At 34.5% G+C, this 16,898-nt stretch overlaps 1 protein-coding gene across 3 annotated transcripts in view; it reads right to left on the bottom strand.

Moving 5' to 3' along the window:
• SLCO1C1 (solute carrier organic anion transporter family member 1C1) overlaps window positions 1–16,898 on the bottom strand; it is a 156,415-nt gene that overhangs the window by 41,775 nt on the left and 97,742 nt on the right. The window lies entirely within an intron of this gene.

A 16,898-nucleotide genomic window follows, 5' to 3' on the forward strand; every position in this document is an offset into this window, starting at 1 on the left:
TTTATAATATGAAGACAGTGGAAAATCATATCCATGAACACATAACAAATTTCTACCATATTTAAGTAGGAGTTGCAAAGTAAGGAATCTATACTCTACTATGAATATAAAGATCAATGGTAAATTTGTTGTTATTATTGTTCAGTCATTCAATTCTATACAATTCTTTATGACCCTGTATAGCATTTTCTTAGCAATGACCATGGATTAGTTTACCATTTCCTTCTCTAATGGATTAAAACTAACAGAAATTAAATGGCTTGCCCAGAGTAAATTTGTGAGCCCAAAATTAAACTCTGTTATTCCTGATTCCAGACCCAACTCTGTATCCACTGAGCCACCTATCTATCTCCAAGGAAATGGAAAGTAAGTGACTTTTTCTGGGTTTCACAGCAAGTGTCAAGATTTGATTAAGAAATTCTTAACTCCATCACTCTATCCATCAAGTGATCAAAATATCAATAAGACCTCACAAATGTAGCCCTAGAATCCAACCCCCAGAGATACTGAATTAAATGACAGAGTTGGGTAGTAAATATTTATTAAACAACGACTAAAACAGCAAGAAACCAAAAAAATAAAATTTATTGTTCACAGTAACAAGAGTATGTAATGATTAACTATGAGAGACTTGTTTCTTCTCAGCAATTTAATGATCCAGAGTATTTCCAATAAACTTCAGATGGAAAATGCCATCTACTTCCAAAGAGAGACCTGTGGAGATTGAATACAGACCAAAGCATACTATTTTCACTTTTTTATGTATGTTTTTTTTTTCTCATGGTTTTTCCATTCTGTTCTGATTGTTCTCTTCCAAGATGACATATAGAAGTATGTAAAAAAGAACATACTTGTATAAAATAAATTTTTTTTAAAAATTACATAGCATCTAAAAGGCCATTGTTTTTCATAATTGAAGAGGAGCAAAATGTTAGGCTCATTTTACAATATGTCTGACTATAACTGATCAGAACAGAGCTCAGAAGGTTCTATCACAGATTGGGCATAAAAACTACATCTAGCTTCATATAAAAAATCATATCATATATATGTTGTAAAAGCAGATATATATAGTCCTTGAATTTTAGGCTGACCCTTGACAAAATAGTGATAAAATGTGTTCATCTTCCTTACTATCCTTCTCCAAGTTTTATATAGCTTACATCCTTTAGCTTATGCCTCTCCTTACTATCCTCAGGTGTATTATACATTTTCACTTTATTCTTATCAAAATCTGTTCTCAGGAAAGAACCTGAAGTTCATTTATACTGCAGAAAAAATTGAAATTCTTCATTTTAGAGATGAAAACTAAAAACCATAAAAGTGAAATCATTTCCCTAAGATGAGCCAAGTAGCAAAACCAGTATCTGAATCCAGATCTTGTAAATTCAAATGTAGCATTCTTTTTACTACACTCCAGTGCTCTATACATTTAGAATGGTTCAAATTTTGACTTTTCACAGGAATAGTGACATTATAAAAGTACTAACATTGTAGATTAAAGAAATGAGTACTGACAGAAAAAACAATTACACGTATCACATAGTGGATAAGTAGGCTATTTTTGTACAGCAGATCTTGCTAACATCTCAGAAATTATGTGGGAAGAGATAACACCATGCACTGTTTAAGGGTTCATCCAGAAGTCTATTTTTTATGAAGAGAGAAAAGTTACTGATAACTAGAATACAAGAGCTAAGGTTACCTAGTCTAGTGTTTATTGATAAAGAAACTGGCTCAGTCAAGTCATTTAGGCTTTCTGACTTGAACTGAGGATTTCCCACCTCCACTCTGGTATTATTTGTACTGTGAAAGAATTTTTACTGTTGTTCCGCTTATTAAGTGCCATCTGACTCTTCATGATTCCTTTTGTGCTTTTCTTGGTAAAGACACTAAAGTTGTAACATTTCTATCTCCAGCTCATTTTACAGATGAAGACATTAAGGCAAGCAGGGTTAAGTGATTTGCCCAGGATTATACAGATAGTATGTGAAATTAGATTTAAACTCAGATTCCTGACTCAAGGCCTGCCATTCTATCAAGTGTGCTACCTGGTGTCCTACTAGTTAACTGCTTCTTACATGATTCAAAAGAAGAAATAATGATACATATATAACGTATATGTATAGATTAATAGTAAGAGAAAAGGGAACATAGATTGGTTAGTATATAGGGTAGGACAATGCTTGGACTGTAAGTCAGAAGATATGGGTGCTGATACCTGCCATTTACTATTTATGTAAATTGAGAGCAAGTCACAACCTTTCATTAGCAGGATAATACACTATGACCAAGGGGGAATTACACCAGAAATGCCGGGCTGGTTCAATATCAGGAAAACTATTAGCATAATCAACCATATCAATAACAAAACCAACATAAATAATATGATAATCTCAATAAATGTGTGTGTGTGGGGGGAAAACTTTTGACAAAATATAGCACTCATTCCTATTAAAAACACTAGAGAACATAGAGATAAAGAAAGCTTTCCTCAAAATAATAAACAGTATCTATCTAAAACCCACAGCAAACATTATTTGTAATGGAAAGAAGCTGGACTCATTCCCAATAAGACTAAGGATAATAAAAGGATGACCATTATCACCACTATTATTCAACATTGAATGAGAAATGCTGGCTTTAGCAATAAAAAATGAAAAATTCAAGAAATTAGAATAGGTAACAAGGAAATAAAACGATCACTCTTTGCAAATGATGGAGAAACCTAGAAAATCATCCAAAAACCTACTGGAAACTCTTTACAACTTTAATAAAGTTTCCAGATATAAAATAAACTCACAAAAATCATCAGCATTTCTATATATTATTGACAAAGCCCATCATCAAGAGATAGAAAGAGAAATTACATTGAAAATTATTGTAGAATTACCTGTCATCAGGGGGAGGGAGTGGAGGGAGGGAGGGTATAATTTGGAAAAATGAATTAAAAAAAAAAAAAAAGAAAAGAAAAGAAAATTATTGAAGACAAAATAAAATGCTTGGCGGTTAACCTGCCAACACAAACTCAAGAATTATATGAACAAAATTACAAAACACTTTTCCCACAAATAAATTCCAATCTAAACAACTGGAAAACTATCAATTGCTCATGGCTAAGCTGAGCTAATATAATAAAAATGACACATAATAAACTTTCAGAATCTCAGTGCCTTCATCAAGGTTATATGTACTAGGCTACATAATTTGAAGTTCCTTTTAGTTTTAATATTCCAAGATTCTAACCTTCTGAAGTAATCTGTTCAGACAATTTTGTCTAGTTTTAACATATTTTCAGTTTATATAATTTCTGGGGTCATAGGTAAAGTTGTCCTTTTAGTTCCACTTTTAAAACAGCATGTAGAGAACCAGATTTTTAGGCCTGCTTTAAGCTGAATACTGATGTCTTTCTAGAACTGCAAAATTTGGCCTTTGAGAAAACAATTTAAAATTAGGTATAACCCATGTCTGAGCTTGACTTTCTGGGCTCCTTTTGACTATAAGAAAGTGAAACTGTCAATTGTATCATGAACTTCTGAGGCTAAGTTGGTTCTAAAATTAATAAGATAACATTTTGCATAAATTTTATTGAACACTAAAATCTATCTGAATGATCCTCTTCCAAAACAAGAGTTTCCTAGTTTTTCAAATTACATTTTCATTTATATCTTCTTTTTTTTTTTTTTGCATCACCCAAATTTCTCCCAGTATCCTTTCCTCCCTCCTGTAGCAGAAATCCATCTCATATTAAAATGATATTTTAAGAAAAAAAAGGAAAAGAGGAGGTAAGTCAGCAAAATTGAATTGATTATATTGTGAATATTAGGTTTTGCATTGTTTGATAGTATGATTGTAGATCCTTATATCCCCTGATGGGTAGTAAATTTTGTTCTAGCCATTCATTTTTATTTTATGTATCCCTTTCCTTTTCAATTGTGTTTCTTCTAAGGAAGAAATTGTGGAATGAAGACATTTTATAAAGAACATTTTAAAGTCAATCTATCATTCTAATATTATTGGATTATATAATCTATCCACATTCAAAATTGTGAGAGATTAAAATTTTCCTTATCTATAATACTTTTTTTTTGAATTCAAAACAGCTAAATCCTTTTTTTTTTAGTTACATAATCTATTTTAAAGTAATTCTTTTCCAACTGACTTTCTTTCCTTTTTTGTTATGCCCCATTTCTACTTATTGTTCCCTTCCCTAATTTGAGTCTTGTGTTCACCTTATTAACTTTCTTTCTTTTATTCATGTATCTAATTCTTCTTCTCTTTAAAAAAAAAAACAAGCAAGCAAAATCACCCTCTATACTCTTCTTTAATCTATTTTGCTGGTTTTTTTAGAAATTTATTTAGTTTCCCTTGAAATCATTGTTATCTATCTAAGCCTTTTTTGTCTGTGCTAAACTTTTATTCTTTGAGTCTCATGCTCATTTGTTCTCTTAATCTCTGTATTTCTCTGGGAATTAAAAACATCTAAGTGTTAGGATTCTTACAAGGTGTTAAGTCACTGTAATGAATAGAGAAAATAATTATCTAATTCAGTATGATTGATCTGACCCTACAAGGAGATGTTATGGGCCAGAACTTGAAACAAGATACTGAGTGGAATTGAGGAGACAATGATTAAATCTAATTTAGCATTGATTTAATCCTACAACAAATAATGGTTTCCTAGTGATGAAATGTTTGGTGTATACTCAGTGGACAGCATATAAGCATGAAGCTCTCAGAGCTCTCAAGGTCTTTTGGGAGAGAACTTTGGGTGAGAATTTCCGGGAGATTCAGAGTCAAGATTCATTCCCACTTCGACATTTGTGCTGGCTGGAGACATTCTGACAAAAGCTCTTGGAAGCCAGGAAGAGATAAAGGCCTCTACTAAAGCTAACCAGGCCTCAGGAAAAGATTCAGGATTTTGAAGGAAAAAATAAAGGATCTGGCCTTTAATTCCTGGCTATATTTTGGGATTATTGAACTGAACTGAAATGCTGCCTCCAGAAGCTCCCCAAGAGATCTGCTCCCAGAGAACAATTACAATCTAGAGAAACAGAACATTACATTTTGGCACCTGAACATGGGACAGACAGGATCCTGATTTCAGTGGAAAAGCTTTTGATCCTGATCCAGTGAAAAAGTCTCTCTGACCCAGAAATTAGGGTGAGGGAACTTTGTTAAAGAGCTAAAGTAGAATTTTAGCAAAATGGGGCACATTTTTAGAAAACAGCCTTCTGTTTCTCTTCAAGGAAAATGTTTAGAGAGCATTGTCAAGGTTATGAAAAGCCAAGGATTGATTATAATTTTGGAGCAGATCACTGGACTTTTAGAAACTGTGCAGTTCATATCTCCTTGGTTTTCTATGGAAAAAAGAATTGGATCTAGAAGAATGGAAATTAGTAGGAGAGCAATTTTGTTAATACTACAACAAAAATGGGCCTGACTCAATTTCCAAAGACACACTTAATGCACATAATATAATACAACTGGCTTTAGGAAATTATATAGGTTATAGAATAAGGAAAAAGAAAAAGGAGCAAGAGGGGGAGGTGTCAACTAAACTAGGTGAGAATTCACAGCAGGAGAAATTAGATCATTTCCAATCCCCGGCCTACTTTCCTCAATTAACCCTTCATGGATGGAAGAAGGAGGAGGAGGGGGAGAGGCAGTAATGCAATCAGAACCACCTATTAAGCAGCCTATGACAAGATTAGAAAAAGCGTTGTTTAAGGCAAAAAATGAAGGACAGGATGTAAGTGATTTTATAGATGCATATCCTATGATTAAAGAGCTTGACTCTTCAGATCAAAAAAGGAAAAGATACACTCCTTTTGATGTAGATAAAATTAAGGATTGGAAAAAAGGTTGCACTCTTTATGGGGCTACATCATCTTATGCTAAGATGTTACTAGATAATTTGTCTTATGAAATCCCAACCCCAAGTGCCTGGAAATCCATAGCATAGGATTCAAATCAGATGCAATAGGCAAACAGGAATTAACACACAAGTAAGTTTTGACTAACTAACAGGTGAAGGTCAGTATGGAGAGAATTCAGAACAGATTGATTATCCCACAACAGTTTATGAGCAGATTGCAATGGTTGCAACAAAAGCTTGGGATTCCTTCCCCATACAGAAAGATCGAGGGGAAGCCTTTAAAAAAATAGAGTGAGGTCCTAATGAACGTTTTGCTGATTTTGTAGGATATTTGCAAACAGCTATAACAAGAACAATTGGACAGAATGCAGCTACAGAAATAATGACCAGACATTTGGCTATGGAAAATACCAATGAGGTTTGCAAAAGAATTATATGGGGATTAAACAAAGATGCTCCTTTAGAAGAGATCGTAAGATTCTGTGCTACAGTGGGCACACATGCTTATTATACTCAGACTATGATGAACATGGAAAGATAAGGTCCCTCCTGGCAAGGGATTTCTAGAGAAAATCATCGATGTTTTCAATGTAAGAAGATTGGACATCTGAGAGCCCAATGTAGATATGGAGATAGAGTGAGAAGACAGGGTGAGAGAAGACCTAAAACCCCATGTCCAAAATACCTCAAAGGCTTCCAATGGGCCTTAGAATGTAGATTGACCCAGGGAAATGAGAGGTGGGGACCACCTCCAAGACCTCAATCAAAAGACAGGTGGGGCGTGATGGCAGCTGAGGTTACATCCAAAGACCCTTTAGAAGGTCAGGACTCTGACATGATCAACCAACAGAAAAGCAATCAGATGGCACAAAGGGATTGCAATTGGGGAGAATACAGGTTTTTTAAACCAACAGGGCAATGTCCAGTGCAAACAGCTTCAATGTAATTGCCAGATGATGAGAAGAATTTAGAAAGTGTAATTAAAAGAGATAAGGAAGGGCATTATATCCTGCTAAAGGGTAGCATCAATAATGAAGCAGTATCAATATTAAACATATATGCACCAAGTGGTGCAGCATCTAAATTCTTAAAAGAAAAATTAAGAGAGCTACAAGAAGAAATAGACAGGAAAACTATAATAGTGGGAGATCTCAATCTTGCACTCTCAGAATTAGATAAATCAAACCACAAAATAAATAAGAAAGAAGTCAAAGAGGTAAATAGAATACTAGAAAAATTTGATATGATAGATCTCTGGCGAAAGCTAAATGGAGACAGAAAGGAGTATACTTTCTTCTCAGCAGTTCATGGAACTTATACAAAAATTGATCATATACTAGGGCATAAAAACCTCAAAATCAAATGCAGTAAGGCAGAAATAGTAAATGCATCCTTTTCAGACCACAATGCAATTAAAATTACATTTAATAAAAAGCAGGGGAAAGTAGACCAAAAAATAATTGGAAACTAAATAATCTTATAGTAAAGAACGATTGGGTAAAATGGCAAATCATAGACATAATTAATAACTTCACCCAAGAAAATGACAATAATGAGACATCATACCAAATGTGTGGGATACAGCCAAAGCAGTAATAAGGGGAAGTTTTACATCTCTAGAGGCCTACTTGCATAAAATAGAGAAAGAGAGGGCCAACGAATTAGGCTTACAACTAACATTGTTAGAAAAGGAACAAATTAAAAACCCCCAGACAAACATGAAACTTGAAATTCTTTTTTTTTTTTTTTTTAATCTTAAAAGCCTTTATTATACCTACTCACATAATGCCAATACTTGATGCCCTGACTTGTTGGTTCCCAAGTGAACACCTGGTCAGAAGACCCACGTGTTCACTACCAAAATCCTTACCTCTTTTGGTTACCCATCTTGGCTTGGCCACTCAGGCTAGGGAGCCAGGGTAAAGAGCCCCAGGTTGAAGAGAGCGACTGATATATAGGGCCTGTGAGGTCACACACACAGCCAATCAGTGAGAGAATCACCCATTACGAAGCTATCTCAGTATGGCCAAGATCCCACCTACAAGGCAGTCTTAATATCCACAGAGATTTCTTCCGGGCCTCAATCTCCCATTGCACAGTGTCCACCCATTTAAAGGGCCCTTACAATTCCCTTCTCTTGTTTTGTGGGAACCGCACATCTCATCAAGCTAAACTTTTAGCACCAGCTATAGTTCACTTGATCCATGAGATGACAGAGTGTTATGCCCAAGGAGGTACAAAGCAGCAGATCATTAAACAGAAGTATGACAATGAGAACTAGGCTCAACAGTGGCCCAAGTGTTCAGCCCATTCATTAAAGTCATACTCAAGGAGATAATAAGCCAAAGAAGTTGGATGCCAATGAGGTAGCATGTCAACACTGAGGTGGGAAGTCAACAAGGTAAAACATCACAATTCTAGTTAACAATTAAATATCCGTGAGGTAGGTTGTCACAATTCTAGTTACATTTATCACAATTCTAGACTAATTCTAGCTTCTCACAATTCTCTATTGCACTTTTCACAATCCTAGAACAATTCTAGCTTATCACAATTCTCTATTGCACGTTTCACAATCCTAGAGCAATTCTAGTTTCACAGGTGCACATAAGTAAAGTCATATCCAGTCACATTGTCTCAATAACAACGGCAGGTGGGTGAGTTGGTTTTTCACCCACTAATTTAAAAGCATAGTCCTTCAATAGAAAGCATAGGGCAAAGCCTCTCCCCAGGCCACCATATGGCAAGTAGCCATGGGAGGAGCAAGCAGGCCCATTGTCCATTTACACTCTTTATATTGCATATCACCCAAAACAGTCCATTTCAGCTGCAACACTGGAACTGTCTGCTGTCTCTGGTATCAAAGTCAGGAGGGACATTGCTGCCATCAGCGTCTGGAGGGCTGCTGACATCTGTCTGGTCCCTCTGGGCTGTTGTCTGGTCCTTCTCTTGGATCCCCAGGTCACAAATGTCTCTGGTGGGGATGAACTCTGCTGCTGGATCTGCACCTAGGAAGGAATGTACACAGGGCCCAACTTGGGCCTTTCCAAATGCCATCCAGGCCTTTCCACATCACAGTGGAAACAAAGTTGCTGTCAAAAAGATTAACAAAAGTCAGACAAAAGTTAGTCAGTCTGTCACTTAGCTGCACTTTCTGTATATTCCCGAAGTGCATTGCTAAAGTAAAATGCAAAGAATTTAAAAATGTAAAACCAAAATAATTTAAAAGTGTAAAACCAAAATAGATTAAAAATGTAAAACCAAAATAACTTTAAAATATAAAATCAAAATAGTAATGTAAAATCAAAATACTTTAAAGATGTAAAATCAAAAATGTTTAAAAATGTAAAATCAAAATTTAAAAATTGCAAGCAATCACATATATGTATTGCCACATCTTGTGCATATCCCAAAATTCCCTTCTCTTGTTTAGAAGAGAAGATTTTGGGGATATAGTCTGTGCAGTAATGACTTTACTAATAGGATTATAAGAAATGCCAATGGAATGGGCAAAGTCAAATTCAATGCAAAAACACCTAAAGGCAAAATATTTGTAAGCCAATCCATAAACTGTCTTAAATGCATGTGAAATTTCTACAATGGAAAAATGGTTGATCACATGTCTAGCTGCTTCTCCAGATTGAAATGAAGCCATAATGTCCATTGGTCTTAAAACATTAAATTTCAAACCATAAGGGTTTTGTCCTATAGGGAGTATAGGAGAGTGAAAGAAAGATAAGCTGTGTAGCCTTCTGCCATGCTCTTAGTATCCTCTTTAGTTATCACAATTTTCAAATATAAGATTCTAACAGCCTGATTGTAAATGATTTGAAGGTCCACTCTGAAAATGGACATGTAGGGTATATTTATCTGAGCGCTTTCTCACTCGCTCTCGAAGTTCTTAAAAGAGTTGATACCTTTTCAGTAGCCTGCCACTCGGCTATATCCCTGAATTCTTTTGCCTAAAAATCAAAGTTTGAGTTTCTGATACCGAATTGTACTTCAGGAGTGTGAATCAATAAATTGGATATTACTTTTCCTCCTATCAAAGATCACACACTGTCTATTTATTCTAGTGATTAAAACAACAATTTTCCAAACCATTCTAAACATAAACACTGTTTTATAAGTACTCGTAGGGGGTTGGGAAATCAAGCCCACCTGTGGAAGTAGAAAATCCACGAGGTAAGAAAAAAGGAGTTCCAACTCTCCAAAGACAATCCTAGCAGTTTTATAAGTATAAAATTCCATTCTCTCTAACTGCAAGGTCTTATCCTCATAAGGTTTCTTAGAAATTAACTGAACTGTATTTAAAAAATTTTTCTGATTATACTCAATACACCACAATTCCTTTTTGCCTTGGGCTATAAAGCCCACTCCTGTCTTTTGAAATGAAGACACAGGAGTTTTGAATGGATTAATGGGCAATGCTGATGATATTATCACCCTTCCTTTTCCTCCTCCCCCTTCTCCCTTGGCCCACAAAAGTGAGGCTAAGGGAAGAGGAATTGGAAAATTCCCCAAAGGCTGATTTAAAATCCAACCCAAGCTTTGCACATAAAAAGAACTAAACTTCTCAATGGAAGAGTAATCAATAAATTCCTTAAAACAATGCATTAGGTAAACCAACAAAACACTAAAAAGAATTTCTCCAACTGAAGTCCATGTGGTTAGTTTATTTCCTTCCTTATCTTCAGCCACTGGTTTGAACTCTTCCTGTTCTATCTGTAGTAACCTAGCTTTTTTTTTTTTTCTTTCTCTACCTCAATCTGTAGTTTAACCTGCAAGTCCAGCAACTCTTGCTGTGGCATTTTATACTCTATACTGTCATACAAACACATTAGCTTTAGGTTGCTCCCTGTCCAAGCTATATTTACTGGGTGTGGGGATAGCCTTCTGGGAGCTTGATTACAAGCTTCCTGCTGTTCTTCAGTGGTGATCTTTGTTAAAAGATCTTCCAGCTGGCTCTTTAACCTCTTTATATAAGCATTATATTCAGCTGTGTCCTTGAGCCCGATCCCAGAGCTACCTAGGTCCATATTGCTTCTCTGCCTTCCCTCCTAAGTGGCATTTCTACCGGATCTTTCAGAATCTTAATTCTGAATATTAAATATTTCCAAAACCTGATAATTCCTGATGCATCCACATTCAGGCACCATTTCTAGCATGCCCTCCTGGCAGTTACAATTACTAGTCTGCCCTAGGCCCAACAGAGTACCTTTGACCACTGATCTTTGCAGTGTCAACTCTACCCAGCTCGCCTTCTCTGAGGACTTCAAAAGTCTCTGGCCATGATCTCTTGAATCTATAGCTTAATAACTGGTAGCGAGCTCAAGAACAGCCACATGTAATCTTAAAAGCCTTTATTATACCTACTCACATAATGCCCTGACTTGATGCCCTGATTTGTTGGTTCCCTAGTGAACAACTGATCAGAAGACCCACGTGTTCACTACCAAAATCCTTACCTCTTTTGGTTACCCATCTTGGCTTGGCCACCCAGGCTAGGGAGCCAGGGTAAAGAGTGCCAGGTTAAAGAGCAAAACTTGAAATTCTAAAAATAAAAGGTGAGATTAATAAAATTGAAAATAAAAAAAAAACTATTGAATTAATTAATAAAACTAAGAGTTGGTTCTATGAAAAAACCAACAAAATAGACAAACCCTTAGTAAACATGATTAAAAAAAGGAAAGAGAAAAAGCAATTGTTAGACTTGAAAATGAAAAGGGAGAACTCACCACTAATGAAGAGGAAATTAGAACAATAGTTAGGAGCTACTTTGGTCAACTTTATGCCAATAAATTCGATAACTTAAATGAAATGGAAGAATATCTTAAAAAATATAGCTTGCCCAGATTAACAGAGGAAGAAGTAAATAGTCTAAATAGTTCCATCTCAGAAAAAGAAATAGACCAAGCTATTAACCAACTCCCTAAGAAAAAATCCCCAGGACCAGATGGATTTACATGTGAATTCTACCAAACATTTAAAGAACAACTAACTCCAATGCTATATAAACTATCTGAAAAAATAGGGATTGAAGAAATCCTACCAAATTCCTTTTATGACACAGACATGGTACTGATACCTAAACCAGGTAGATTGAAAACTGAGAAAGAAAACTATAGACCAATCTCCTTAATGAATATTGATGCTAAAATCTTAAATAAGCTATTAGCAAAAAAACTTCAGAAAATCATCCCCAGGATAATACACTATGATCAAGTAGGATTTAAACCAGGAATGCAGGGCTGGTTTAATATTAGGAAAACTATTAGTATAATTGACCATATTAATAATCAAATTAATAAAAACCATATGATCATCTCAATAGATGCAGAAAAAGCATTTGATAAAATCCAACATCCATTCCTATTAAAAATGCTTGAGAATATAGGAATAAATGGACTATTTCTTAAAATAATAACGAGCATATATTTAAAACCCTCAGTAAACATCATATGTAATGGCAATAAACTAGAACCTTTCCCTGTAAGATCAGGAGTGAAACAAGGTTGTCCACTATCACTCTTACTATTCAATATAGTACTAGAAACGCTAGCCTCGGCAATAAGAGCCGAGAAAGAGATTCAAGGAATTAGAGTAGGAAATGAGGAAATCAAACTATCACTCTTTGCAGATGACATGATGGTATACTTAGAGAACCCCAAAGACTCTGCTAAAAAGCTGTTAGAAATAATTCAGAACTTTAGCAAAGTTGCAGGATACAAAATAAATCCACATAAATCCTCAGCATTTTTATACATTACCAACACAATCCAACAGCAAGAGATACAAAGAGAAAATCCATTCAAAATAACTGTAGATAGCATAAAATATTTGGGAATATATCTACCAAAGGAAAGTCAGGAATTATATGAGCAAAATTACAAAACACTTGCCACAAAAATAAAGTCAGATTTAAATAATTGGAAAGACATTGAGTGCTCTTGGTTAGGCCGAGCGAATATAATTAAGATGCCAATACTCCCTAAACTAATCTATTTATTTAGTGCTATACCAATCAGACTCCCAAGAAACTATATTAATGACCTAGAAAAAATAACAACAGAATTCATATGGAACAACAAAAGGTCGAGAATTTCAAGGGAAGTAATGGAAAAAAAATTAAATGAAGATGGTCTAGCTGTACCTGATCTAGAACTATATTATAAAGCAACAGTCACCAAAACCATCTGGTATTGGCTAAGAAATAGACTAATTGATCAGTGGAATAGGTTAGGTTCACAGGGCAAGATAGTGAGTAAAAATAGCAATCTAGTGTTTGACAAACCCAAAGATCCCAACTTTTGGGATACGAATTCATTATTTGACAAAAATTGCTGGGAAAACTGGAAATTAGTATAGCAGAAACTAGGCATGGACCCACATTTAACACCACATACTAAGATAAGATCAAAATGGGTCCAAGATTTAGGCATAAAGAATGAAATCATAAATAAATTGGAGGAACATGGGATGGTTTGCCTCTCGGACTTGTGGAGAAGCAAGGAGTTTGTGTCCAAGGGAGAACTAGAGATCATTATTGATCACAAAATAGAACATTTTGATTACACCAAATTAAAAAGTTTCTGCACAAACAAAACTAATGCAAACAAGATTAGAAGGGAAGTAACAAATTGGGAAAACATTTTTACAGTTAAAGTTTCTGATAAAGGCCTCATCTCCAAAATATACACAGAATTGACTTTAATTTATAAGAAACTAAGCCATTCTCCAATTGATAAATGGTCAAAGGATATGAACAGACAATTTTCAGATGATGAAATTAAAACTATTTCCACTCATATGAAAGAGTGTTCCAAATCACTATTGATCAGAGAAATGCAAATTAAGACAACTCTGAGATATCATTACATACCTGTCAGATTGGCTAAGATGACAGGAACAAATAATGATGAATGTTGGAGGGGCTGTGGGAAAACTGGGACACTGATGCATTGTTGGTGGAGTTGTGAAAAAATCCAACCATTCTGGAGAGCAATCTGGAATTATGCCCAAAAAGTTATCAAAATGTGTATACCCTTTGACCCAGCAGTGCTACTCCTGGGCTTATATCCCAAGGAACTACTAGAGAAGGGAAAGGGGCCTGTATGTGCCAAAATGTTTGTGGCAGCCCTTTTCATAGTGGCTAGAAACTGGAAAATGAATGGATGTCCATCAATTGGAGAATGGTTGGGTAAATTATGGTATATGAATGTTATGGAATATTATTATTCTGTAAGAAATGACCAACAGGAGGAATACAGAGAGGCTTGGAGAGACTTACATCAACTGATGCTGAGTGAAATGAGCAGAACTAGGAGATCATTATACACTTCAGCAATGATACTGTATGAGGATGTATTCTGATGGAAGTGGATATCTTCATCATAGAGAAGAGTTAATCCAATTCCAATTGATCAATGATGGACAGAACCAGCTACATCCAGAAAAGGAATACTGGGAAATGAGTGTAAACTGTGAGCATTTTTTTTTTAATTTTTCTTCCCAGATTATTTTTACCTTCTGAATACAATTCTTTCTTTGCAACAACAACAACAACAAAATTTGGTTCTGCACATATATATTGTACCTAGGATATACTATAGGATATTTGATATGTATGGGAGTGCCTGCCGTCTAGTGGAGGGGGTGGAGGGAAGGAGGGGAAAGATTCGGAATAGAAGGGAGTACAAGGGATAATGTTGTTAAAAAAAAAAAAATTACCTATGCATATGTACTGTCAAAAAAAGTTATAATTATAAAAATTAATTAAAAAAATTTAAAAACATTTTTAAAAAAAGAATTTAGAAAGTGGTAAATAGAAGGAAATTAGATAGATTAGCTGCTTGGGAGAGAGGATTTGCTTGTATTTTAACAGAAGGAAACAGATGGAAAAGGAAACAGGTGGCAACAAGCACCTGGAAAAGAGACAGAAAAAGAGAAAAACCTCAAAGCAAAGGAGAAGATCTAAGGAACATCTGACACTGAGGTTCCCCAAGAAACCTGCTCACAGAGAATGATTACATTTAGAGAAAAGAACATTACACTAAGGTACCAATATTGTTTCCTTTTCTAAACTGTTTTTAATTGAGTGTAATCTTCCCTCTTCTTTTAATTTTATCATTTTTGTTGTGGCTTACTCTAAGAAATATAGATTCCTACAGAAGATAAATGAAATAGAAGTATTGCTTAAGATAGAATATTTTTTCCTATCTTTCTGATTGTGTAGATCATTACTACTTCTTTTCCCCCTATTTGCCACAAAATCTCCTCTCTCAGTTCATGTTCTCCCATTCTTCTAGGTGTCAGTTGTTCCAGAAGCTCTAATTCTTCTCCTAGAAAAGGATACTATTATGAAGGCACATTATCCATTCAGAGGTAGTATTCTCTCTGAGGACCAAAACTTTATAGATTATATCTGTTATTATACTTTCCCCTATAAAGAACCTACTGCCTCAACCTGCAACGGACACTTTTTCAATGGAACTCCCTTCTACCAATGAATTAAGACTTGAAATCTTTCAATCCAGTCCTTTTTTTTTTTTTTTTTTTTTTTTTACATATTTTCCTATAGTTCTTGTCCTCATCGTCCTCCTCCTCCTCCTTCTCCTCCTCCTCCTCCTCCTCCTCCTTCTTTTTCTTCTTCTTTTTCTTCTATTACACAAAGTATTTCCCCTTAATTTTAACCAATTATTTGATTAAAGTACATCACATATTCTTCTCTATTCTTTCCTATCATTCTCCACTTTTTTGTATTCTCCCATTCTACCCATTAGTTCTATATAAAAATAAAATAAAAACACACTAGGTTGATTTACCAGATGAATGTTATAAAATTTATTCCATGTTTTGAGCTTGTTGCTCCAATTGATTTTCTTGGTGTGATTTCTGTTTTCAGTGTGTCTCACATTATAATTTTAAAAAGTTTTTTGAAATGGACAAGGTTTCTGGTGTTATGTTGCTATATGGTTAAGTCCGTGTATATTATTTTTCTTTTTTGTTTTTATTTCTTTTTTTCCAGGGTAATTTATTTTATTACTTGTACTTTTCCTGGTAGCTAATATTTTTAAAAGCTTTTTTTAGCTTCTGTTGGGATTTTTGCAAAACAAGTAAAATCATTAAGTCACATTTTCTTCAAATGACTTTTATTGGATGTACTACTTTACTTATCTATTCACTTATACTGATGATTAGGCTCTGATTTCCGGGATATGTCACCTTGAATTGTATTTTCAGGTCTTTTGAACTTTAAAATACAGTCTTTCATTTCCTCTAGGCAATTTCTTGACATTTTTAGAATTCATGATTTATTATTCAAATTGTTAAACTTAACTACTACATGCCTTGTAGTTTACAGCATTGTCAATATTTTTTTATAGATGATCTGTATATTTTTTAAGTTGGTACTGAGATTTTGTGTTCAAAAGTTCTAGGTTCCTTTGATATGCAATTTATCACATGATGGTATAAAGATTTATTGGCTTGTTTTCTGATAAACTTGTACTACTTAAGTTTTGCCTTACAGATCAATAAGTTTTGCTTATATGACGATTATGTTTTATTTTAATATTTTTGCTTTTTTGGTTCTTTTATTCTTGATTTTCTTTCATTTCTATGTATATGGATTCTACTGTCTTGTCTTTTATTTCCATTGTGAGATTTAGTCCCATAGAGTCAATTTTTTTTCTATTTCATTGATTATTTGTGACTTTTAGATCATAAATTCTGCTTTCTTGATTCTAATTTCCCTCGAATCATCCTAATACATCCTGCTGTGGTTCTATGCTCTCTTGTGAATCCACCAGATTTTTATGTCTTCACATGTGAATTCCATTTTCTCTCTCTTCAGATTAATTCAGAGGTGTTATTTAAATGATAATATTCCCTTCTGTTATTATAGCTTCTATATTGATTTAATTTCCCTCAATATCCTTAACTGAGATTTTTTCACTTAAAGTTCTCAATTATCTTTATCTGTATGTTTGTTAATTTCATTCTCCTTTTATATTCTTCT

The sequence above is a fragment of the Sminthopsis crassicaudata genome, chromosome 5, assembly GCF_048593235.1.
Source record: "Sminthopsis crassicaudata isolate SCR6 chromosome 5, ASM4859323v1, whole genome shotgun sequence".
Lineage (NCBI taxonomy): Eukaryota > Metazoa > Chordata > Mammalia > Dasyuromorphia > Dasyuridae > Sminthopsis > Sminthopsis crassicaudata.